A 7,261-nucleotide genomic window follows, 5' to 3' on the forward strand; every position below is an offset into this window, starting at 1 on the left:
TGATAGAGCAGGGTAGTTGTCTCTTTGAGTTGAATCTTTTTAATAAAACCTTTTATTTTGAAAACTGCTCTGTTTGACAGTTTCACCTAAATTGGAGTTTCATCATCCATCTACAGATTTGTACCCAGCTCAGGCAGAATGACCAATTTATACAAAATATAAGAGAACCAGAAAAACAAAGAACAGGATTTAAGTGAAATCTGAGAAGAAAACTCAACAACTGGAGATACTAACAGACTACAATAAAGGCTCCAATAAAATTAGTGCTGTGAGGGGAAAAAGATGCAGTATGCACTGTGACCATAATAACTAAAATCTAAACAAACCTGACTTCTACTATAAAACATTCCTTCTGTGGGCAACAACATGCATGGACGCAGAAAAACATTTCCAGAGTTTAACAATCAGACTGGATGTGGTGGAGCAGCTGATCGCATCTGTAATCTGGAATCGCATCTGTAACCGGAAAGTCGCCGGTTCGATCCCTGGGCTCTCTGTCCTGGTCGTTGTGTCCCTGGGCAAGACACTTTACCCTACGTACCTACTGGTGTTGGCCAGAGGGGCCGATGGCGCGATATGGCAGCCTCGCTTCTGTCAGTCTGCCCCAGAGCAGCTCTGGCTACAACTGTAGTTGCCTCCACCAGTGTGTGAATGTGAGAGTGAATGAATAGTGGTATTGTAAAGCGCTTTGGGTGCTTTGAAAAGCGCTATATAAATCCAATCCATTATTATATATATATATATATATATATATATATATATATATATTAGAGGTGCAACGATACACAAAATTCACGGTTCGGTTCGGTTCGATACTTTGGTGTCACGGTTCGATATTTTTTCGATACAAAAAAAATGTTCATGCATTTTTAATTTGTCATTTATTAAAATTATAAATATATATTTTAACTCAAAAGTACAGTTTTTAAATTTAACCCTAACCCTTGTGCGTGTTTTTTATTTCGACAGCGAATGCGCACCTGCGGACCACTTATGTGCAGCCCTGGTTATTTAGCTCATCATATTGCAGCCACAGAAATTCTTTTGTCCATGAAACCATAAAGCTGCACTTTCTTTTTGCCTTATAGTCTGATTTGTCATAACTTCTCCGTTTTGTGGTAAGCTTTTCTTTGGCTGTCACTTCTTCACCCTGACCTGTCTTATTTGGCTCAGCAGAACTGAAATGCTTTTACACGCTCACTCACATAAGCTCAGCGATTCTCTGCGCGATCAACCTCTCACATGTTTAAGCTTGCTGCGGGAGATTTCACTTGTCATGTTTGCATAGTAAGCTAACGATTAATAAGACGATGTCAGAGGAATTGGTGCACAAATTATCATCACTCACAGATCAGTGCTGTCGCTCTCTATACACAGTTCGCACGATTGCAAAGTGAAAGCAAAAAAAACAAGCGCAAATTCAAACGCGACTTCAATATGTCACATATTGACAGTGGCTCACCGATGCCAATGACATAATTACCCAGCTACATTTCTGAAAGAATGCAAAAGCATTGACATATATTTTTCCTACAATAGCCCGACGGGCAGGGAAGAGATAGATTTTGGTAGCCCGACTGAAAAAATCGCTAGCTCCGGGACGTCGGGCTAGCGATATTGCAAGCCCTGTATCTGATTGAGGAATCACTCATCTTTGGAAAAGAGAGTTTATTACAGAGAAATGTCTCTTTCCAAAATAAAAGCTATACTATCCGCTTCTTCTGGGCTATATTCTCAGCAGCATAAGGAGAATCATGTGCTAACAGCTGTCTAAATGACTCGGCTAAAGTTAGTAGCATGCTTGTTGTTTTTGTCTTTGCACTAGGATGATGTCGGCGTAAATGTGCAGTCATATTCGTTGTGTTCCCACTAGTGCTTTCAGGTTAATCTCGTTGAAATGACCTTAACGCCACAACACGGCAAATCTCCGTTAACGAGCTACCGCCAATCGCTCTGTGCATGGGGCTAGACGGCAAACACGTTAACGAGCTAACTGCGCTAACACACTAGTTCACACCAATGTAATTGAGCATTGCATGGCACATCCAACATACTGTTTTACTTTAGTCCATGACTCGCTTACCTTCAGGGTCATACGTCACATGAAAACCAAAATAATTCCAAACGCCAGATCTGAATGTTGCAAGTAGAGCTTAACTTCTGTCTTGCTAGCTTGCCCTGCGCTCTTCCTTCTGACTATGCTGTCTGTGTTGAGCGCTCAGTGGATCTGCGCTCGACAGTGCAGCCTAGGCGGAGTAGTCGAACGCAGATTCACTGAGCGCTCAACACAGACAGCATCGTCAGAAGGAAAATTGATAAAATAAATTACAAATGTTGTATTGTTCGATACATATGCGTACCGAACCGAAAGCACTGTATCGAACGGTTCAATATCGATACGAATATCGTTGCACCCCTAATATATATATATATATATATATATATATATTTTTTTTTTTAAAGGGTAATATTAAAATATTAATATTAAATATTAAAAAAGGACTGCATGGTGGCAAGATTAAAGAGCCTAAATAATGTAGGTGATATATGTGTTTTGGTCTTCACATGAGTGCCTTCATCTGGATTAGATACATACACAGAAAAGAAACTTCTAGATGAAAGCAACAACCTCTTCAGTAAATACACAGTCTGCTTCATCAATGACTGGAACATCTGCTCATGCAATTACACACTTGGGCTAATTTAACATGTTAATATGTTAAATTAAATAATACATAAGTGCTCCAGCAATATTATACATATTCTATAAAGAGGAAGAAAAGAAAAAATCTCACCTTGAGTATTTCCATAGAAGACTGTACTGAGCACTAAAGTAAAGATGAAAAAGTGATGAGGCTCAAACTGACAGAAAATAATACTCATGATGACCTCGGGCTTTTTGCAAAGGTGAATTTTCATATAATTGCATATAAAGTAATTTTGGGACATTTCAAAATGTAAGGAAACAAAAAAACTAAAAATTTTAAATTAATGTAACAAATTTCAAACAATAAAAATGAGTCAAGTGCAAAACCCAAAGGTGTATCCAACAAAACGCTCCACACTAAACTGAGCCAAGATACAAACCAACATTTTGCTTTGAAAATCATCAAAAAATGCAAATATTCTCAGTTTAAACTCTCAGTTAAACAATTTAAACCAGTGATACACTGTAATTCTAACAAATATTAAATATTTTCATTGATCAATGTGATTCAAACAGTATCAAAAATGTACTTACAGAAAAACCCCGTCATGCAGAGCAAAGTGTGCCCCATCATCTCTGCACTCTGATCCACTCTGATGTGATGCAGATGATCACAAAGTGTTTTGTATGAATAATAAATGTAGAAATAGAAGCTGCAGTTAAAACCAGATACGATCTGCTTTTCACTGACTTTTTTTTCTGTCTGTCACCTCTCTGTGCTTCCTTCGCTTTTACACCTACCTCAAACAGTTTCTGTAGCTTTGACCACAGCAGTTGTTTGACGTGATTAAATTTCCTGTCCATGGCAAACACATATAGGTTTCTTTCACATGTTGCGTTTCACATGCATCATAGTAGATCTATAATATACAAATGTGTTCTTTTGCTTCAAGTCAGTAAGTCACTTCATAGTTTTTGCTATTTTCTTCTGTGAAAACTCTCACGACATTTTTAAAGTGTCCTGTGAAACCATATTAAGTTGCAATGTTCTTCTTCTCTCAGGTCTCTGGAAACTTGGAGTCATCTTACCAGCCAGTATTTTTTATATCTACAGATATTCATAGTGTCATTTTTAAATCTTAAAAATAAATAAATAAATAATCATACTCCTACCTTAGGGACTCTGCAATCACAGCAGTAGTCCTGTTCTGGACTCCATCTGAACACAATGTCTTGGTCTGATCGGACAAAAGTTCATATGTGTTGTTCTTATGCAGTGTCCTTTGTGCTGTCTGAGCTGGAACACAATTTTATTTATTTATTTTTTTAAAGTAACTGTCAGTCAGATCTCTCTCTCTCTCTCTCTCTCTCTCTCTCTCTCTCCCTCCCTCTCTCGCTCTCTCTCTCTCTGAATTCACATTTATACTGTCTTTTCATTTATTTATTTATTTATTCATTTGTTTATTTTAATGTCCAGTGGATAATGGAAATCATAGGTGCATTTTTATTGTTGTTTAAATGGTCACAGGGTTTCTACCTTATAAATATCACAGTTTTGTAGAATTTACAGCTTTGTATTTTTTTGCTTTTGATTGGTTATAACAAGAAATATGTTAAGATTTTTCCTCCATACGTGATAAAAACATATATGATGTATTCTATTGTTAGATTAAATATTCTCATACAGCACTAAAGTGAAAAAGCCTCAGAATAGATCTGTGAATGTTCTCACTTTGTGCTGGAAATTTGTTTAAATTTGGCTGTGACCCCAAACACAGGAAATGGCTCACTGTGTGGCTGAACTGTAGCTAAGGCTTGACACGAAATCTAAAGACAACATTTATATTCACAGTTACATTTATTATCCGACGACATATCAAAGTAACATTAAGCACTGATGCATTTGATCTGAGAACAATTATTTGTCTTGCGTGGACATCAATGTACAGATTAGACCTGAGCATCTGACTAAATGTCAAAAATAAGGAAAGAAAATCTAAATAGGTGATGTGAAAAACTTATTTAAAAGCTGCAATTTAAAAAAAAATGTTTATTTTGAAAACTACATGTTGTGGATCAAGTTTATGTAACTATGTGGAAATTTGAAGTATGCATTTCTAGTATTTAATTAACAAAATGTTTTGAATTAAACATTTTTAAGAAGAATTACATCCTTCTTAAAACTAAACATTGATATTGATTACAAAGATATTGATTACTTCTACAAAACCAAAGTCCAGCACTTTGACCAAACTATTTAATTATGTGTAGAACACCACATCAGAAGCTGCTGTGATGTATTACCTAACTGATGGGGATGACCATATGTCTTGTTCTATAGCCTCATTGTTTTTGTTCAGCCACTGCCAGAGCCACACACCACTTGGCCCGTCGGTAACTATTACTTCTTTCCGGAGTCCCACAGCTTCACCCACCACTTCATCTTGATGGTTCCCTGCACCTCAGGGCATCCAAGAACACAGACACATGTAACTGAGTGATATATGAGCATTTACAGCATGTCCATGCAGAGACTCTTGAGGGCAGCTGCTTTTCAGTTTCTCTTGATGCCCACACAGCTTTTTTTTTTCAGTAATCCACCATGTGTCATCATGACTACAGTTTTTTATCTGTTTTCACAGAATATTATGCATACTTAAATGTAGCAGTGATAATTATTAGTATTATTTCACTACAGATAAATCATATAAAAATCCACACAGAGATCAAAGTGAAACTTCCACTGTGCTTTTTGTATCTTTTGTCAGCTCCCTGTTGTTTGCTGCACGCTGCTCTGTGCTCTTTTTAACAGACCACTTTTGGCTGAAACCACAAGCAGCATTTCCTGTTTTCTAGGTAGCCTGACTCGAAACCATGATGTTTTTCAGTAGATTAAAAATAAGCCTGAGGCAGAATAGATCTTAATCTGCACTTTTACACACATGAAGGCATTGGAGCCTGCTCAGAGGAACAAAGATGTTTCCAGTTCGATCTTTTAATACTGCTTGATATTGCTTCTCATCACTGTGGTTTTTTGTAGATCTGAATTTAATATATTTTTGTTTCATTGTTTTAAAAGTTTTGCACTAGTGAAAAAGTCTACAGTATTCTGTATTTGCAGTTTATATTGAGAGATTTATCTAATGACACAAACAGAGGTCAATACAGTCTGCTCTGGTGCTCAACAGCTCCAAAGTTCTTCATGTGAGCAGTTGCGGTTGTTGATTTTGACCATACACTATGTACTTCACACATGATTGCAGCGCTGCAAATATAGTGCTGCAAAGTAGAAAAGGCAGAAAGAAGGCTGCAAAGGGACACGAGTCACACACACACAAACTCTCCACAATCCATTAAGAATTTGATAATTCAATTAATTTCAAAATACTTTATTAATGAATGGAGCTTCTACTGAGACAAATAGGACATACAATAGGACTTCTGGGGGTGACACTTCATAACACTAGAGGGTGTCTCCCGTTTTGACCCCAGCTTCTATGGATCTTGTGCTCAGAGCTTGTTCCTGTGCTGCCATGATTGGTGCCCCTGTTCAGTCTTTCAGTCCAACTTTGTCCAGCCAATGGTAGGATTTCTGAATGTCAGCCACTTCCTCTATCTGCCAGTGGTACATACCTATCGTGCATACCCAGGGACCTATCGTTCCATGATGGTTCCTCGTCTTACTCCTTTCTTGGGTTTCTGCTGCCTGAGGTATTCACTAAGCATGTGATCCATTGTAGCCATCTTCCTGATGTACTCATGGATGTTTGTTGCCTCATCAGTGGTTCTGGCAGTCCTCTGCCTCCTTTTTTCACTTAGCTTATAGTTTCAGGGTGTTGGACTTGGGGTGAAACTTTCCATGCATGGTCAGGAGCTTCCTTGTCTTGATGTCAGTGGTTTCTGTGTTCTCCTTTGGGTAGCTTATTATTTCAACAGGCTTTCTGATCACCAGCAGGGCATAGGTGTTGATTTCCTGGATCTTGTTCTTTCCATTCAGCTGACTCCACAGGACTTGCCTTATTCTCTATTATTATTATTATTTCCTAGCGTGATTCCCACTGATGTATAGGTACTTGCAGCTGTCCTTGATGTCTACAATGTTGCCTTCTGCAATCCTCTTAGTTCTGACTACATTCCTTCTCTATGTGACCTACTGACTACACTTCTCCAGCCCAAATGACATTCTGATCTAGCTGCTGTAGATCCTGGCATACACCTGGATGTCATCCATGAAGAGGGGGTAGCTTAAAATTGCTCCATTCTGTAGTTGGTATCCGTCTTGTCAATGATCTCAAAGAGGGGGTTCAGGCCTATGCAGAACAGCAGTGGGGACAGGGCTTCTCTTTGGTAGATCCTGCCCTTGATGGCAACTAGTGCAATTGGCTTGAAGTTGGCCTCTGGTATTGTCCAACACATTTCATTTCATTTTTTATTTTGTTTCACACATGGTACAGCAGTAATTCATTTCCTATACACAACCTTCCTTTCAATTAAAGTAACACTGTTTCCATGCATGAAAAGGAGCAGGAAGAAGAATAAATTCTTATTGACACCTGCCCCCTATCTGTGATAGTACAAGTAGGCACTTACAACCAAAATACACTCTGACACTAT

The sequence above is a fragment of the Simochromis diagramma genome, unplaced genomic scaffold (assembly GCF_900408965.1).
Source record: "Simochromis diagramma unplaced genomic scaffold, fSimDia1.1 OVJJ01000412.1, whole genome shotgun sequence".
Taxonomy (NCBI): Eukaryota; Metazoa; Chordata; class Actinopteri; order Cichliformes; family Cichlidae; genus Simochromis; species Simochromis diagramma.